The sequence below is a fragment of the Cyprinus carpio genome, chromosome A20, assembly GCF_018340385.1.
Source record: "Cyprinus carpio isolate SPL01 chromosome A20, ASM1834038v1, whole genome shotgun sequence".
NCBI lineage: Eukaryota > Metazoa > Chordata > Actinopteri > Cypriniformes > Cyprinidae > Cyprinus > Cyprinus carpio.
Window position 1 is genome coordinate 25,543,819 of NC_056591.1, and position 20,753 is coordinate 25,564,571.

Sequence of the window (20,753 nt, forward strand, 5' to 3'; positions counted from 1 at the left end):
TCCGGATTACCCTGATGAACAAAGGAATTAAAAAAAAACAAAAAAAAAAACCATTCAGGAAATGAATTTAACTTCTTAATTAACTCATTCATTGGCTGAAAGGAACTCACAGGATTCTTGCTGTGGTCGCAGGAGAAGAGAATAGCAGTGGATCGCTCGTAAATCTTGTGGCACTTTTCCCCATTCGTGTAGTTGATCATTATAATCCCATCATCAAATGTGAGGTTTTGATTGGATAAGCCTGCAAAGGAGCATGAAAGCGGTTAGGAACAGTTCACTCAGAAATGAAAATATGCTGATCATTGACTCACCCTCAGGCCATCCAAGATGTAGATGAGTTTGTTTCTACATCAAATATATTTGGAAAAATTAAACATTCCATCACTTGCTCTCCTATGGATCCTCTGCAGTGAATGGGTGCCGTCAGAATGAGAGTCCAAACTGCTGGTTAAAAAATATCAAAATAATCCACAAATAAACCACACCACTCCAGTCCATTAATTAACATCTTGTGAAACAAAAAGCTGCATTTGTAATAAACCCATCAAGGCATTTTGATTTAAAATGTGGCTATTGGCCAAAATATTAATACCATTCTATTTGTTTAGAATGGTTTTGGACTGTTTTAACTTATAAACAGTGCTTGATCTGTGCATATTTCTCTCCTGATTCAGAGATGATGACTTTGTCACTGGAGAAAGCAATATTATGGATAGAGGATTTGTATTTTAGCCATAAGCAATGGTATGAAATGAAAAATAATTATGATATATTTGTTTATAACAAACATGCAGCTTTTCACTTCACAAGATGTTAGTTGATAGACTGGAGTCGTGTGGATTACTTGAAGATTATTGTGATGTTTTTATCAGCAGTTTAAAACTCTCATTCTGACGGCACCCATTCACTGCAAAGGATCCATTGGTGACCAAGTGCTGCATTTCTCCAAATCTGTTCTGATGAAGAAACAAACTCACCTGAGAATGAGTAAACTTTTAGCAAATTTTTATTTTTGAGTGAATGATTCCTTCAAACATAAAAAAAAAAAACCCAACTAGCTCAGCTTTGATATTGAACAAACCAAATAAACTCACCTGCTATTCTGTGAGTACTGCCCTCGACCTGACAGGAGGACACTGAATTGCTGAGACCGTGAGGGCAGACCGAGGATGTAAGTGGGCCGCACACTGCAAAGTGATACTCATAACTCAATTTCTTCACTTCATAGTCCTTTCCGGCCAGTGATGTAAGATTGTACTCGTAGCCGCTCTTGGGGTCCTTGACTATACAGTTTTCACCTGTAAGTGACAGGAACTAATCTTAGTCAAAGTCAAAGTTAGAGCATTTCTTCACATTCCTGTGAAAAAATTGGCTGTTGATCCTACCCTGCACTCTTCTTATAGGGCAAGCTTCTGAGGTTCTCCAGATGAAGACATATTCACAGTCATCTTTGCGATCAAACATGGGTGCACCCTTTAGATAGAGGAAAGAAAAATAGGTTTCAACAGCTTAACCATAAAAAAAATCTTAAAGCATCTTAAATAGAGTACAAAATAGGGCTTGGGGGCAATAAGATTTTAAATCTTTTTAAAGAAGTCTTTTCTCCTCACCAAGGCTGTATTTATTTGATCAAAAATACAGTAAAAACAGTAATATTGTGAAATAATATTAAAAATTTAAATATATGTCCTATTTTATTTTTTTATATTACATTATTATATTATTTTCCATTTCATTTTCTATTTTAATATATTTTAAAATGCAATTTATTCCTGTGATGTAAAGCTGAATTTTCAGCATCATTATTTCAGTCTTCAGTGTCATATGATCCTTCAGAAATCTTTCTAATATGCTGATTTGCTGCTCAAGAAACTTATTTCTTCTTAATATAAATGTTGAAAAGAGTGGTGCTTAATATTTTTTTCTCTCCAAATATTGGTTTCAAGTAACTTGAAAAAGATTACTTTTTTTTACTTGCAGCAACAAGGTTACATAAATCCTGTGCAGATAAATAATGATTCATTTTAGTTTTTCTAAATAATTTAACTAATTAATAAACATTTATAGACATTGAATGTGTTAGTCGTACTATCACACTGTTAATCTTAAGTTAGATTATAGTATATATGTAAATATCCATTCATGAAACCAATTTGTTCCATATTTGTGGAAAGTGCCATGGATAAAAATTTATTTGCACTTAAGAGAGAAACTGTGCACTTGGCTTACAGGACTGTCATCACACTGGAAGATGATTCGTGTGGAGTAACGTCCTAAACCGCACTTGTCCCCATTCAGATAAACAATACTGATGGAGCCATCTGCCGCTGCCTGCAGGCTGGACTGCACGTATCCCAGATTCACACCTCTGCCTTTCAGCTGGCCACATGCTCCAATCGCTCCAGCTGCCAACAACATAAGTCTATTAGTTTACTGTGCGGTCATTCAGACCAGCACTACTGCCCCAGCTCTTGGTTGGTGTTACAAACAGAAAATCAATATCAGTCCAGAGACACTCACCAGGGCAGCCCTGGACGCGAGTTAGCGGTTTACACACACTGATGTAAAACTTTTGAAAGCGGGCCTGATCTGAGGTGTCCAGAGGAACATAATACTTGTCATCCAGACCGAGGTCACTCAAGTCATACTCTCTACCTTGTAAATCTGCAAATGCAAGACAGATGGATCAGCCTGAGTTTGGTAACAAAATGGTGATAGTAATGGTGCAGAAATGACACCCTTCAGCATTAAAAGCATGTTTTTGTGCACGGGAAAGCTTACCAGTGACTTGGCAATCCACAGGAGCAGGTTCACAGGCTAACGCAGTGGACATCTCGAAGAACACATTGTGGGTTACGTGTGTAGTTGTGCCCAGCTCTTCCTGTTTAAGCCTCAGAGAGGGCGGGTTTGCCTTCTGGTCACACAAAAAATTTATGATGAAGGTGTCTTCGGTACCTTTAGTACAGATGGGAAACAGGGTAAAAATGGATTCAGTCCAGGGCAGAACAATGTATTCTTTATGCAAGACTCTCTAGAATACTTGATTCCGATTGGTCAATCTTGGCATGCAAAGATTTATGTATTATGATCCTAAACCGTATGCTGGACCGCTGTCCCTGGCAACTGATTTCCTACAAAGCTATGCTAGTTTTGGCACCTTGCTATCACCTTAACATGATCATGTAAGGTACAATGAAATACAATAAATGCATACACTACCATTCAAAAATTTTGGGTCAGTAAGAATTATTATTATTATTTTTTAAGAAATTAATACAAATTGATCAAAAGTGACAATAAAAGACGTTACAAAAGACGTCCATTTCAAAGAATTGCTTGCACTTTTGAATCCTAAAATATATATATATATATTTAACAGTTTCCTCATAAATATAAAGCAGCCTAATTGTTTTTAACAATGACAACAATAAGAAATGTTTCTGGAGCAGCAAATCAGCATATTAGAATGATTTCTGAAGGATCATGTGACACTGAAGACTGGAGTAATGATGCTAAAAATTCAGCTTTACCATCCCAGATAAATTACATTTTAAAACATATAAAAATAAAAAAAGGATTAATTTTAAATTGTTATAATATTGCACAATATTATTCTATTTACTGCATTTTTAATCAATTTGGTGAACATAAGAGACTTCTTTCAAAAACATGAAATCTTACAAACCCCAAATATTTGAACAGTAGTGTACACGACAGAGTAAATACACAATAAAAAAGAATTAAAAGAAAACATCTCACCTGTGAGTTATTTAATCTGGTATGTTTTAACGGGAAGCATAATATATCTCTAACTAAAGCTGACGTTCAGTGGATTCCATAAAAGTGTAGGTCATCAGGTGATTTTTTGCACAGTCAGTTACGCACCTGTCTGTTTGTCCAGGACCCCTTTGTATGTGAGCGTGAGAGTGCCGTCAGTGGAGAACTGGAGACTCTGTTCCGCGCCAACTTGACTCACAGGTTTCTTATCTTCCAGCTCACAGCCAGATACAGGTTTATTTCTGACAGTTCCACACTCTTTCATAGAACCACAAATGTTCACCTACAGTAGACAGGAGGGATATGTAACATTTGTTTTATTATGGGTATAACTGTACTAAAAATTTATTTTTTTTAGTACAGCAAATAAATGAGGAGGGCAAAGAAAATGTGTGATAATTATACTTTTTAGTAATTGTTCCAGATTTCAGTGTGTTGTTATTATGAAGTTATGTTTTTCTTCATTTGTTACAAGAATAAATGAATGCTAAAAGTAAATAAATGTGTATGCACATAAACTACTCAATTCAAAACTTAATGAATGCTAAAAGTAAATACTTTAAAAAACTAAATCTCTTGTGCTCACCAAGGCTGCATTCATTCATTTATTTATATATGTGAAATAATCTTAAACTTTTTTTGTTTTAAAATGTAATTTATTCCTGTGATGCTTAATGGAAACTTTCAGCATCATTACTCCAGTCTTCAGTGTCAGTTTACTTTGAAACAATTTTCACTTAAAAATAACTATTACTTCAAGAGACATTTCTTATTATTATCAATGTTGAAAACAGTTGTGCTGCTTAATTTGTGGAACAGAAATGTGATGAACAGTAAGTTCAGAAAGAACATTTGAAATAAAAAATAACAAATTAATGCTAAAAGTAAATAAATGTGTATGCACATAAACTACTCAATTCAAAACTTTTTGATTTTGTAAAAAGTATTAATTTCTTTCAAAAGTACTGACTCCAATTGTTTGAAAAGCAGTGATTGAATAAATAAGGAATGAAAGTAGGAAAGAATTACTGACAATGAGTTACTGAATCTACTGAGAGTCCCAGTTTGCTTTCATCAGTCATCCAACCCCATTTATTATTAGGTCTCTGTTTAAGTGTGAATACTGATGTACCACAAGCTGGTATCAAACTGGAATCAACTTCTGAATTGATCCATCTCCTACTCAAGAGCATTTGAAAGATTTTAAAGTGCTTCTTACGACAAAGTCTTTCCCATGAGCATTGACGCGGTAGCCGTTTTCAGAAGCCAGTGGTTTCAGGTTGAACTCAAAGCCAGTGTTGGGATCTTTCACTGAGCAGGTCTGTAGACAAATAAGAGAAATAAGAAATTCTTCTCGATTCTGTCAAAGTCATGGATTTTGTGCAAAAATTAAGGTTGACCTGATTGGTGTCCTCAACGGTTGAGATGGCGCAGGCCGCTTCTGTGTCCCAAAAAAAGTCAACGATGCAGTTCTGGTTCATCAAAAAGCGAGGACCAGATGTCTAAAGAAAAAAAAATACTGTTCTCATATTGTTCATGTCACTGATTACAATTGTTTTAAATAAATTATTTTATAAATAAATTATTTTGTAAATTTTAAATTTTGAGTTAAGGGTGAGGGGTGAGTAATTGCTGTCTGATGTGAGAGGTGGGAGTGGGTAGTGGTTGTGTGTTTTGTAATTGCTCCATCTGCTTCACACACTGAGCCATTAGTGTACACCAACATTAGCTGGTTCTCTTCTTCGATCACCGGCCCCTTCTTAGCAATACCCAAGTTGCTGATCTCTACCTTCTCAGACAGGCCTTCCTGCTCGAGTAACATGTACACATATATTTGCTGTAATTGGTGCAGTTTTTTTTGTATTTCATCATGTTATTCCAGTGTTCACAACCAGGAAACTAACCTTGTCAGCCTCAAATTTCACCTCACAGACAGAAGCTCTCCTGTCACAGCCAGGCACAGCTTTAAGTGGCCGGCATATATTGATGTAGTATTTCCTCGGGCCGCTCGGGTCAGAGGATTGCATGGCCTGCCAGTTCCTACCGCCATTAGATACTGCCAAACTGCAGAGAGGAAGGAAACAAGAGAGTTACTAAAGAGTCATTGCTATTAACATTGTCTAGTTTTTTGATACTAGCACTTGTCGGATGTTGTCAAACACGTATAATGGAGTAATAACACTACCTGAGATATTATGAAGATTAACAGTGCATTACTATCTAATAAATCATATCTAGTATCAAATGTATCCACTATGACAGAGAAGGCTACATCCAAAAACTGAGATTGGGTTCAAATAAATAAAATTAATAAATAAAACAAAATGAAATTAAAAATCTATTACTTAAAGTAAGCCATGTAGAACTTTTTCATATAACATTTTTCATGGAGAAAAAAAAAATAACCTAAACTTAATAAATTTTAAAATAATAAATCTACAGTACAAAATCAATTTAAAAAAAAAAAAAAAAAAGCACCCTGAATGAATGTCAATACATGCTAACCTAACCTAATGGTTAGTTTGGGTTAGGAGCTTGGGATGGGATTTGTTTGTTCAATCAATGGCAGACGGAGGATGTAAAGCACCCTGAATGAATGTCAGTAAATGATAATGCTTTAAAAATGAAACTAAAATATTTAACAGGAAAAATATTTCTAGGACACATAAGTCTTTAGAAAGGCAAGCTAACCTGGACAGGTCGTACTGCTGCAGAGTTTTGGGGTCTGTTACAACACACTCATGTGGTCTCTCAGGACAGGCGTAGGATGTGTACCATTTGAAGTTATAAGTGTACTCATCTTCTTTCTGGAGAAAAATGGTTATAAATGAAGGGCATTTTTGGTTTGCAGACAAAACAAAAGCCTTATAGGAATAAGAAGGTGTTTCCAATGCAAAATGTAATGCTTAAAACACAAGCCCTTTATGCTGGAGTAGCATTACCTGAGTACAGGCTAAAAATATTTACCTGAAGAGGCTAAAAATATATTTGTGTGTTAACAGCACAATCAGAACAAAGAAGCAGGTGCGATACCTGAAACTCTGGTTTTCCTTGACCAGCCTCTCTGTCACAGAGGAAGGAGATGTGTGTGGAACGCAGCGTGTGGTGCTTGTTGTTGTACTGAGAGCCGTTTCTGTAGGTCAACTGGATCATGCCATCATAGTAGGAAAGCCTGGAGTTAAACTCGCCGAGATTCCAAGACTTGTGCCACTGCAGAGACAAAACAAAAATGGTTAGCTCCGCCCACAGTGAAAACTTCTTGGGTCAAATATCATGCATGCCATAGCTGCATGTTACGGTTGGCTGAGATTCCATTGCTTTATATCACACTTACAGAGAAGACAAAATAAACTTGTCGCATCACCGAAAATGACCAAAGTGAACTTACCTCTGGTCAACTTGACAGGCCCCTGCTGTTTCTGGACACTGTGCGGCCTTCACATTGCCACACACATTGATGAAATAGTCATACTTGTCAACGGACATGTTATAATAACCTCCACTAGGTTTCTGAAGCGGGGACAAGTCAAACGAAATTCCTGCAAAGAAAAAGAAGCTCATTTAAAAGCAGCCTAATAAAATGCAAACAAACACATTACCAACCTAAATCTTTAACCACTACACATCCTCACAAAAATGAAACAAAGTTTTACAAATAATTAGATATTGTACAGTAAAATATATACACATACATATATACATACACACACACACAGTATGTATACTACTAACCATTTTTGTAAAATAAAATAAAATAAAATAAAAATTATATTTCAATTTAGTGTAGTTTAGTTAAATTAAATAACAACACACAACAGATACAGTAACTGTTGTACCGGTGTAGTTTACTAAAATTAAAAGTATGAAAATCATTTTCAGTAACTGAAATAAAGCTGAAATTAAAAGAAATTAAAACAAACCTCACAAAAATGAAAATTAAAAATATATTAAATTAGTTTGTTGAAGTTCTAAAATTACTAAAACTGAAAAAAATAAAATAAATTACATTTATACAGAAATGACTAAAACTAAAATTTAAATTAACTGGAAATATAAAAAATATAAAATATAAATATAAATAAAATATAAAAATTCTATTAACATACCATGAAAACTGAAAATATACAAATTGAATACATCAACAAATACATAATAGTACATGAACAAAACTAAAATACCAATGTCCTGTACCTGCTTGTGGGTCTTCCACCTTGCAGTCGTCGCCTTCTGTTTTCGAGAGGACGCAGGCTGAAGCAGTGAACCACTCAAACTCATAGATGCAGCCATCGCTGGACACGCTCCACAGGACCGGAGCACTCTCAACATCCCCAGGCTTACACTTCAGAGTGATGATGGTTTTGATTCTCATGTCCTCCCCGCATTCGTCTCCATTACTGTAAATGAGTCTGATGTCATCCCCCTCTGCCGCCTTTTGCGGAGAAATCAGGAATTTGCCCAAGTTCACAGCTTTCCCATTTCCTAAAAGAAGAAAATTTGGGAGAGAATAAAACTTCCTGAGTAAGTCAGAACTGAAAAAAGGTTATATAGGAAATAATCTCTAATGGTGCACTGACCTATTGCACATATTGCTGCGTCCTCAGGGCAAGATCTGGCCTCCCCCTCTTGGATGATTTTATGACAAACATTGATGTAAAAACGTTTCTTATCAGACTCTGCTGCCTTGGCGGCCACAGCCTCCCAATTTTGAGATCCCTCTGTTTCTGAGAGAAAAACATTTACAATAAGCAACATGAGGTGCTTGTACTTTTTTAAAAGTTTACAGAAACTTTCATATTTTAGAAAACAGGTTTCAAAGTACCAGCCTGAAATAATATTTTATGGCACATCAAATGCTAATGATTTATCATTTAATCCAGCCTGCAATGTATATATATAACATTTTCCATTTACTACATTTTTTGGTATGGCCTTTAATGTGGTTCATTTCAGTCTGTTTCTCACACAAAGTGGTAAGTATTTTTTATAGTGCATTTTCTTTTTTTTTTTAGATGATTTTTTTTTTTTTGGTTTTTTTATATTTATTTTCTTTCTTTTTTTTTAGGTGAACTGTTCTTTTAGAAATTAGACAATGTTTTGGCATGGTGAAGTAAAAATAAATAAATACACAGATTAGTCAGCAAGATAATTTATTAAAAAAAATTTCATTACCATGTTTATTCACCTAAATCAAGATCAAAAGGTGACTTCTTTGAAGAATATAGAGATCAAAGAACAGTATTTATAAATACTGTTCTTTGATCTCTCTATTCTTCAAAGAATTCTGGGGGAAAAAAAGTTTCCACAAAAATATTAAGCAGAACAATTGCTTTCAAATTATAAAAAAAAAACAAAATCAAAAAAATCAAGTTTTCTTCTTTAAATTGTATTTTCACAATATTACAGTTTTTTGATCAAATAAATGCAGCCTTGGCGAGCATATGAGACAACTTTTAAAAAACATTTAAAATTCGACCCTAAACTTTATAGTGTATTTATTTACTTGTCATTAAAGAACTAAAATAAATCATGAAAATAATAATTAAAAAAAAGACCAAACCACAAGTTTTCATGATTAATCTTTGCCTCTACTTCCCAGCACTCAAACCATTTTGCTCATCTCTACCTGGGTAGCGCGTAAGAGGCGACAGATCATAACGATTCTTCTTGTGGTCTGTGACTTGACACAGCAGGTCTTCCTTCTCCTTCACACATGCGTACGCTGTCTGCCAGTCAAAGTAATATGTGCAGTCAGACTCTCCCGTAAAGACGGGCTCGCCATACTCTGCAAACCACAAGTCAGCTGTGAGTGAAACATTTTGAAAACCAAATTTCCAACACTAAACAATGTCATCTAGGTCACATTGTTGCATTTCCTTCCTTTTGGTTCTCATCCAAATAAACTTTCACAATCCGGCAGGGTTAAAACAGCAGCGCTGTGGTCTCAACAGCACGTTACTTCACGAGTTACGATGAGATGAGTCATTTTGTCACTCACCAGCCGTTGCATTGCACTCAAAGTTAATAATGGTCATGCGCTGGAATCCGGTGCCGCATCTGCTGCCGTCTGGGTAGATTAGCGTGAGATCACCATCTGAATATTAAGATATAAAAGAAAAGAATTACGACTGCTCATCAATATAAACTTTCATTGCATTTAAGGGTGAATGAGTAACACAAGCTAAGGCGAACCTCAGAGTTTGGTTCTGGAATCTCCCAGCAATCCTCTTCACATAATCCGTGTCCTTGACTTGGCAGGCAGACACGTAACCTTTATCATCACCACACTGTCCAGCATTGGTCTGCCCACACACATTCAGATAGAAGATATAGGTGTCCTTGCCATTTTTGGCCTCAACCATATAGGGTGTGCCTGAAGCTAAGGATAAAAAAATATGAAGAATGGTAAAGCATTATATTTGATAAATAAGTACTCGATCACATCAAGGATGAACCACAACTGTATGTACTTGTCATTGAAGAAGGGTTTTGTGTTTTTGCTGAACTGTATGAAGTCCTGGTAACACCTTAATGCATTTTTCATGATGTTTACAATGAGTTTAAGTATACTTGTTCTCAATGTTCTTGTTCTAGTTTGCCTTCATTGGGAAAACCAAACTCTTTATCTAACAAACTGCCGCGCGATTTATCTTAGTTACAAAAAAAGTACCAAAACAAAATAGAATACTGGAAACACCATGTTATTTCATGGTCCATGGTCATCTCTAAAGTTCAATGAAGTAACTTGGTAATACCACAGTAAATGAATGCTTCAATGACATGGTATTAGTGTTACATTAGTATTATTTATATACTATTACAATATGTATTAATATTTTAATTTCATTTTAAGTTTTAGTAATTTTGTTATGTGCTTTGTCAATTTGTATTTTTTTTTTTTTGATGTAGCTTTAATGTCTTTTTTTTTTGTTTTAGTATGTAATTTCTGTATGTAAAGCTCTTTCTGATTCTGATTCTAATTTTAGTACTTCAAAAAACTTAATTTGATTTTTTATTTTTTTTAAGTTTATCTTTTTTTTTTTCATAATCTTTTTATATTAATTAATTTAATTTAATTTGATTTTTTAAATATTCCCAATGTAAAATGACACTGGGAACACCATATCAAATCCATCACCACTTCTGTTTGATTCATTCATTAGAAATAAATTTTATTTACATCATTGATTGTTTCTTAATTAATTGATTTAGTTAACTCACGGTTGCGTGTCAGGGGAGTAAGGTCAATGGAGATGTCGTGCTGTTTGCTGGTCAGTGTGCAGTTTTGACTCTCCAGGTAATCTCTGTGGCAGGCGTACTCAGTCACCCACTCGATCTCATACCGACAGTTCAAGCTGCTGATCATCTTAGGGTTACTTCCCTGATAAACCATTGAGAAAGCTGTGATGTGACTGAGTATAGTAGGTATACTGCAATGAAATGAAACACTAGGCATCTTCTTACCGCCTGCCTTGCGGATGGACAAATGAATGTAATCGTCACCGCTGGACTGTGGTCATTACAGAAGGCTGGCTTTTCTTCGACTCCCTCATACCGCAGCCTTAGTCTGAAAAGGAGAATATCAGTTATGCTGCTGCTCCAGTTTTTCTTGAGCACCAAATCTGCATATTACAATGATTTCTGAAGGATCACTGCCACTGAAGTAATGGCTGCTAAAAAGTCGGCTTTGCATCACAGGAGTAAGTTACATTTTAAAATATATTAAAATAGAAAGCAATTATTTAATATTATAATAATGTTTCACATTATTACTGTTTTTACTGTTGGTGAGCTTAAATGTACCAAATGCAAACTTTTGAATGATAGCGTGAAAGCATCAGTCTAATAACTAATTAGCTATTAAATTAGCACATACTTGTCATTTGAGAGCAGTTCAAGCTGATGACCAGGCTGACCCATGTTGAAGGAACCGTCGCCAGTCGTGAGACAGGCTGCAGATCCCTCGGGACACAGGCTTCCAGCACGGTCTGGACAGACAAACATCATCCAAGTTATTTGCGTTGCACTTCCAAATGCTTTAGTTGTTTAAATAAGAACCTGCTCAGACGCTTTGCAGATTGTTTTGTGTGATAAAGCAGTTATTGTATATAATCAAAATGTTTGTTTACTGGGCAGCAAACTCTTAAAAAGCCCTTACACTGTGTCCCAAAAAAAAAAAGTTTACAGAAACTCACTTAGACTTCTGCATATATTAATGTAGAAATCAGTTTCATCATCTGGGTCGTCCACCAGGTAGCCATCTGAAAGTTTTATCAGCGGGTTGAGGTCATGCTTCTTTCCATCCGAGTCAAAGACATAGCAGGGGACCTTTGGAAAGAGATAAGCAAATAATGCAAATAATGAGTCATGTTCAGAAAAAAATTAAAAAATAAATAAAAATCTCCTAGAAACTAAAGCCATTTCCTCTGTTGTAGCATAAATAAGATATTAGGCAAAAAAAATACACTTTGTGAAAATGTTACTGGTGCTTGGATTAGCATAATAAGAAAAAAAAAAGTTGTTTCCCTCAAATTTATAAACTAAATATATACTAATATTTTATTCCAAAACGAGTAGATAATTAAATAAATAAACACTGCGCCAAACCATTAAATGTGATTTTTACAATAGTTAAAAAATGTTATTGTTAATCATTCTTTATGCAGATTTTGCATTATTCAAGTCTATTTAGAAATTCACACTTTCAAAATGTTTTGTTCAACACTGATGAGTTTAATTCTTTCTTACACTGAGAACAACTGAAACAGCCAAACACACACACTTAAACATTCACACCTTCCTCCAACAGAAATGTCATCACGTCTCATCACCTCTACTCACCTCCTTATGTGGTCTAAATTTATCACGTTTGCAGGCGGCATATGTCCTCCATTCAAAGTAATGCACACACTCAGAGACAGTAACAAACTCAGGTGTGCCCTGTAAAGAAAAAAAAAAATCAGATGTCATTCATGGTGTGAAAATTACTGGAAATAATGAAAATGTAAAAAATATTTGCATATAAATATATATATTTTTAAATAACTTATTAAAATTAAGTAAACACTAATCTTGCATTAAAACAGCCTTAATTTTTTGTCCTTCACAGAGGAACTGCAGTAAAATTAAATATGCATTTAGGAAAAATTAATTAAAAAAAATATGCATTTAGGAAAAATTAATTAAATTAATATTTAGGGGTACATTACAGCAGATTTAGATAGACAGATCAGCCAGCCCTACTTTCACTTTGCCTCAATATTATATCATTGTTCCACCTAAATCATTTCTTCTTGCTCGGCAGAAGGTGGAAGGAAACAAACAGCCTTGAAAAATGTCACACTCTGTTCACAGCGATCACTGACTAACAGTGCATGCTGAAGAGGAAAGCTCACCATTGTTTTGCCGCATTGAAAGGTGATGCTGCTCTGAAAGTTGCTGCTCTTGTCGTCGCATTTTGTAGAGCTGTTGAAATCAAGCACAGCAGGCGAGACCTTCCGCAAGGAGAGCTCACCTATGGGAAAAAAAGACCTGGTTTGAACACAGCAGTGTATCTGAGAGCAATAATGGAAAGTGTTTTCCAGCAAACTGGTAACACAATAAATGCTGAATGTTACTGCAATAAACTAACATACTCTATATGCAGCTGGACTTCAGTAATAGAAATAAAGCACATGTCGAGCACAAGAACAACAGCCATAATACGTTTGTTTGCCTGTATTCAAACCAAAGTTAACTAAAGTTTACCAGAACATACAAATCAGTAAAAGTCTCTGTGCCACCCAACATAGCAAAAATATTACAGCATGTGATCTGGAGAGGTTAGAAATTCAAAGGCCAAATGTCTAGCAGTGCACAACCCATGGGAACAAACAGCATGAGAAGATGACCTAATAAAAACGCACCAATATGAGAAAAGGTTTTAAAAACATGCTAGAACCAGAGAAACTACAGCGGACATTTTAGGCCGCTGGAAAACATTCAACATGCAATTTGTGGAGAAAAAGAATACTAGTGTACTGCCTACTAGAGCCCGACTGATATGGGGTTTTTTGGGGGCCGATACCAATATTAGGGAGTTAAAAAAAAAAGGCTGATATCGATATATCAGCCGATATTCTTTGTTTATATTATACAGTACCAGTCAAAAGTTTGGACACTTTCCCATTTCGTGTGTCCAAACTTTTGACTGGTGCTATATATAGAATACAGTATGTACATAAACAGACTATATACATAAACACATTTTTTGCAATGATCACTCAAATGTGGTGATCAAACACTTATAATGGCGTGACAGAAATATGTAATGGAGGCACGGCATTTAACAATTTAACAATAAACTTTATTATCCAAAATGAGTCTGACATCAGTGCACTGAACAGTAAAGTTGAAGTTTATTAAACTTTATTTCAATTCAATTCCATTCAGCTTTATTCTGTTGAAGTTTATTTCACTTCGGCACATTCATTCACAGATTTGCGCTACTGTCTTCACACACAGACGCAACTTACTAGAGAAGTGTGAAATAATATACCTCTGTAAATAAATACAATATAAATTCACATCTTTAACCGCCCGTAACTCCCGGACCCCAGGGGCTATTGATGGGGGAGTCGTAACATTCGAAATGGGGCTTCTAGACGTACACTCGATTTGGCGTACGAGCAGGTTCCTTGAGCTGAAGGGTTCCCCTGAATTTGGTGTGGATTCGCTGTGCCGTTACGGAGATATGGCCGCTCAAAGTTTCAATGGTATTCCATACACTTAAGCTTTAAAGCGTTTCATCCAGGTCACCAGTAGCTAACAATGGAGCACACTCTGCTGGATAAACTACATAATTACATCATTTACAAGCATTTTATCTGCGTTTTATGTTCTGTAAAAACATGTTCATATCGGTGGCTTATCGGCGGCATATTCGCCAAAACCAATATCTGCGACAAGCTCATATCGGCCGAATAAAATCGGCAAAACTATATATCAGTCAGGCTCTACTGCACAAAAATTCTCACATATTTGTGCACATATGACACATCAAATAATGAATAAAAAAAAAAAAAAATTGCAGATGACATTATTTCTAGTTTATTCATGCTACTGGATATCGAAGGTCAAGTCAAGCTCATTGCATTGTGGGATACAATGCTCCATGCAGTGCATGTGCATCTGCTTTTACACGACAAATTTTGCCAACTGTTTTCCAAGCATTTAAAAAAAAATGCATATTGCACACAGTATGCACTGTATACTGTAAACTATACCGTTTCTACTACAGTACAAAAAGTAGTCTAGTAAAACGCTATTCTATTTTTCATACAACTGCTCTGATCAGAATGTATTAAATGTTTTGATTTAATCAACCTGATGTAACCCCAAGTAAGTGTAGCCTGTGCTTTTAATTTAATTAAGATGGCAATTATAGTTGATTTGACAGGACATTTATGATTTATGTACATGGTGGAACCTGAAATTTTTAATTACTGCCATTAAAATACTGTCACTTACTTGCTAACTGTCACTTTGTACTACTGCACCTGCTGCTAGATAACTTTGACCTACTTACTGTGAAACACAAAAATACGACTCCAGGAACACAAGATAAAGAATACCAGGATATGTGAGTGAGTGTATACACACTAAAATGAATGCAAACAATTTCAGATGCACCAACACTCTTGTGTGTGAAGCACACATTACTGGCCCGGAAATCCCCATAACGCATACACAGCAACCACCAAAGCGTGTGACACTGAGAACCAGTATGACTATAATCACCACAGTCGACACAGCATGAAAAACTATATAAATAGACATTACACAATGGTGTTTGGATGTTTTTCTTACCAAGGTACAAAATAAATGATGTACTTATGTAAGTGCTGAAAGCTGCTAATTATGAATATAAGCACACAGATTGAATCAGAATGATCAACATTTGCAAGTTGTCTCATTTTGTCATATGATCAAATGGTTTGTGATGCAATATCCTTTTTGTTCTGACAACAAGTGAAATGGATCCCTTTATTTAAATCTAGTGCTAACAGGTTTACTCAGAGCCACTGTTGGTCAGGGTGTTCAGTTGATAGGTTTGTGTCATATGGAGGTCAGCTGACTAGTTGGATAAGAACAAATAAACAAGCACTCTGTCTGTGCTCTGTCATGCAGCTCTCGCTCATGAGAGCAATGACCATATAACTGCCCTGAGTATCTACTGCGAAGACAAAACATGAGAAGTGTTAAGCATACTTCCTTTAAAGTGTTTTAATGTTTAACCTGAATATCCAGACTAAGCAAAAAAAAAAAAAAATCATTTCTCTCTTTGACCAACTGAGTGTTTCGGGTGACTTGAATCAATAACAAATGGTATCAATCACATGACCTAAACAATTAAAGAGTGAATCTTGCATGAAAACATGTTAAAGTCACATTTTACAAAATTTTTCATTCAGTATTTTTAAAGGATTTAATACTTTTACTCAGCAAGCATTAAATGGATCACAAGTGTCAGTAAAGACATTTATTATTTTATCATTTATAAAGATTTTGATATCAAATAACGGCTGTTCTTTTGAACTTTCTATTAATGAAAGAACCCTAAAAAAAAGTATCATGGTTTCCATAAAACTATTAAGCAGAATAAATGTTTTCAACATTCATAATAAGAAATGTTTCTTGAACAGCAAATCAGAACAATTTCTGAAGGATCATGTGACACTGAAAACTGGCATCACAGGAATAAACAAATTTTAAAATAAAGTAAATTGGATTTGAAATTAGAATCATATTTTAAAATAAATTTATTACTGTTTTTAAGAAATCATATAGAGTGTATTGCATAAAGGAAATAAAATCTACTTTAGGACCATTAAGACTGCATGGTCTCATTATTTAATAATGCAAACTGCAGTGCAAATTGGCAAACATACAGTACAACAATAACACCATAATAACCAACAAATCAATGAGAATTGTCTTATACAGGCCTTGGATGTTGAAACCAGTGCTACTCTCACAGCTAGTGTCATTATCGTGACAGAAAACCGAATATTTAGAAAAAAAAAAAACAGAATATTTTTAAACATAAAATTTATGTTATATTAGAAAAAAGGAGCAACCTCCAGGTTTGTATGAACATTGCTGTTGCAGTTTGGGTGTACATCATGTAACATTGGCACACTGAAGCATTGCACTTACCCACTGACTGGAACTGGGCACTCTTCAGCTTGTGGGCACAGACCGCGCTTTCTTTTCCACATTCTGTTTCCGGGGAAGTATCACAGAGCTTCAAAGTGTATGTCACATTGCTGTCTTGGTCAATGGCCTCCCATTTGTAACTTCATACATACAAAATAGTGAGACACAATTTCAGCTGAATCCATTTGCATGACCACAATTTATTTCATTTGCATGACATTATCCATTTGCAAAAGCAGCTCAGTGCCTAAATTAATGCATTTCTTTGTCTCAGGTGAGACAAAGTATCTGATATGGTTTTATTAAGTCCAGGTACATAATGCAGCCTGGCTGAAAGGCCACAACTATCATTCAAATATATAAAGCAAACCAGATCATATTTAAACGCATACAAATCTTTCTAAACAACTGTTTGTATGTTATCCATAAGGGTTTGCCAGCAATGATTAGCATTATGTTTGATTATTTATTTAAGCTCTCACCTGCACAGATCCTTGTACCATGGGCTGTCATCCGTCCCCGCTGCTGATGATACACACTGAAGCAGTATGAAAATAAACAAACCAGTAGCAGCGATTCCGCAAACCCGCGCCATATTTTAGACTAGGAAATAAATTAGTGCGCACTGTCCGACATGATACAGCAGTCCTTTCTGATTACTGATCATTACCGTGTAGCAGGAACCACTCACAGTCACATGACGACATGACACGTGGTGCACATCACGTGGTGCGATCCGCTCGAATAAGTAGAACGGCGTCACCACGGAAAAGGCTGTCCTAAATAGGCGTGGCTTCGCTTTTTTTTCCTCTCTAGTCAACTTTCAATGTTCATACGTCGGCCATATTTGCAACGCGGCCTGGGCAGCTCAAAACTGCTCTATGAACTCAATTAAATTACATATTTCAAATCAGCAACATAAACTGAAATAAACTGCCCCATGCATGTTGTTTCTTATGCTCAAATAGCTTTAAAATGCTTATTTTTCAGGTTTCTGTGTCACTTTATCAATCAGCTCTTTCATTTAGAAGACGGACTATTCCGCCATATTGCATGTTGCAGTTTCTATGGTTTCTCCAATTCATATGGGAGTGAACTGTCTTTGTAATTCTATAGTCTTTGCTATCGGTATGTATAATGATATCTGCAACCGAAAGCCTAGGCAGCTGACTTATGAGGCAATGACTTTGCAGGCAGCGTTTTTGCACAAAGGCACCCAGGGGCTTCGGACTGGCGGTAAAACCAGTACTTATTACCAGGGCCCCAAAGGAAGAGAGGGCCCTTGAAAAGTCTGGAATATATTTTATTTTACCTGGATATTTTCAAGAGGTGGGGGCATGGGGGCCCATCAGGACTGCCTATGCATAGGGCCACCTGAAGGCACCTCATGAAACTGATTTTGAACAGGCTTCTGAGGCAGCGTAACAGTTTAATGATCTACAACACAATAGAACGAGTTTTCATGATAACTAAATGAATATTTAATAATTATTATACTGATTTCTCGCTAGAAATAACATCAAAAGTGCAAAAAGTTAGCCAGAAACATACATTTACACACAAACTGACCACCAAACGCAACTTTCAGACACCATTTTTATTTGTTTATCTCAACCGTCACAGAATGGAACGCACAGGATTGTGGGATATCAAAGGCATCTACGCTGCCTTCAAAATTTGATCAGAAGTAGGTACTTCCGGAGACAGGAAGTGAAGCATAATTTGTTTTTGGACATGCCTTGATGCCTTCCTGCCTTGGAATGCTGCCACGGAAGAGCTTTCAGATGCAGCTATTATTTACAAACAGAGTATCGAAAAATAAACCCCCGACCACGATCAGTCACATACTCAGACAGTCATTATCCTGAAACATGCCGTATTTTTGTAATAATGCTACCTACCAAATAAAAAAATATAGTTTTGGGTTGATAAAAATGTTTTTTATCTTACTCTTAGAGTATCTTAAAGATTATGCTAATAATAAAAAAAAAATTGCACTGTAGAAAACAACAAAAAGTTTAATATCTAATAATAATTATTATTATTAATCTTCAATAAAATGTTGTTTACTGTGTTTAATGATCTAATCTATTTAACGACAAATTAACGTCTTCTAAGTGTATGATAGCTCTTTTTAACTTTTGTTAATTTGTACCATGGGAAATTTAGACAAAAGTATTTCTCTCAATGTGACGATTTACCATTCAGAATCAAATATTCGAGATATTTTTTACAGGTTTATTTATTTATTTATCTCAGCTCTCCTCTCACTGATGACTAGGATGGACCAATCACAGGGGTTCGTAATCCCTGTGGCAACAATCCTTAAAACGTATAAATTACAACGATTATATAAATGTCTCTCTTCAATAAGACAAACATCCAGGGGCGTCTTACAACTACAAGGTCTGACAAGTAATTTTAATTTATTTTTTAAGATTGGTTATAACTTTAATAACTTCAATTCAGTTACATAGAAATGTAGATTATTCTAAAATGAATCTGAAAAATAAGACCGATTAGACTTGGTTAACTGCTAGTTGGTCAGACAACATAGAGAGGCTAAATTTAAGCAACTGGCCCCAGATTAAAGTGTTGCTCAGTGTATGTTTGAGCCGCCATGCACCCCCTGGTGGATGACTATTTTATTTCATCTGAAACATTTAAAACCTTGTGATATGTGCCATCCAACAATTGCCAATGAGTCATCGTTACCAAAAATGCTTGAGTATGTCCTGTTTAGCTAAGAATGCTGTATTCCACATAGGACAATATAACATTAATGAAGCCAGTGATGTGTAGATGTAATTAAAATCACCAAGAAATGCATGATAGTAAAACTGTAATAGCTATAATGGTGTGTAATAACCATGTAATAACAGTCAGGATGGCCGAGCGGTCTAAGGCGCTGCGTTCAGGTCGCAGTCTCCCCTGGAGGCGTGGGTTCGAATCCCACTTCTGACAATAACCTTTTTCCACAGCTACTACACATCATCTGAAGATTATATTTTTATTGTTTGTTCCAACAGAACTAGAAAGAGCATTTTCACTCACAAAAAGATTACAATCAAACAGAGGTCAAATGAAAAAGTGAAAAAAGTGAAAGTGAAAGTCAATGCCAATCCTTTTAATTACTAAATAAAGTTTTGCTGTTCAGAACTTAAAGCCATCATAGCCAACACAGCCATCAATAAACCGACTGTATATTTCATCAGTCACATGTCCATTTATAGATACACAAGACCTGCCAAAAAGCTGGAAATCAAGTCTTTAGTTCTTAAACTAGATTCATCAAAAATAATATGATATAGAGTTTCATGGTTAAAATCTTACGATTTTAAGATCTTACTGTGACTATAATGAACAATACAAATTGTACTCCATAAAACAAAATGCTCTATTTCTACAAAACACACTTATAGAACATCACTGCTGAAACAAAACGATGAAAATAAACAATTAATTCAAGCCATTCCAAAGCTGGACTTTTCTTTAAGTGCATTGTCGAGTGTAACTCGCCAGCTTCTCTGTTCTGAAATAAACCAATTGGAAAATTATGTTTATCTACATACTCAATATTACAAAAAAAAAGTTTGAAAAATATTTTTATCTACATAAATAATTAGTATGAATTTTATGTATAGTATCAGCTCACCTAAGAAATAAAAAAGTAAAAAAAACTTAAGCCACAAGTTATTTTCTTGAATTAAAAAAGTAGTTGCATATAACAGATCCAGGTAAAGCTTTAATTAGTTCAAATGTGGTCTACAATTCCTGGTTAC

The 20,753-nt window shown here is 35.3% G+C and overlaps 1 non-coding gene and 1 pseudogene across 1 annotated transcript; one reads left to right on the forward strand and one right to left on the reverse strand.

Moving 5' to 3' along the window:
* Positions 1-17,703, reverse strand: part of LOC109100396 — a 30,506-nt pseudogene extending 12,803 nt beyond the window's left edge.
* Positions 17,704-19,852: 2,149 nt separating this feature from the next.
* trnal-cag lies at positions 19,853-19,935 on the forward strand. The gene has a single exon. It is a non-coding gene; the product is annotated as a tRNA-Leu (tRNA).
* The last annotated feature ends 818 nt before the right edge of the window (positions 19,936-20,753 follow it).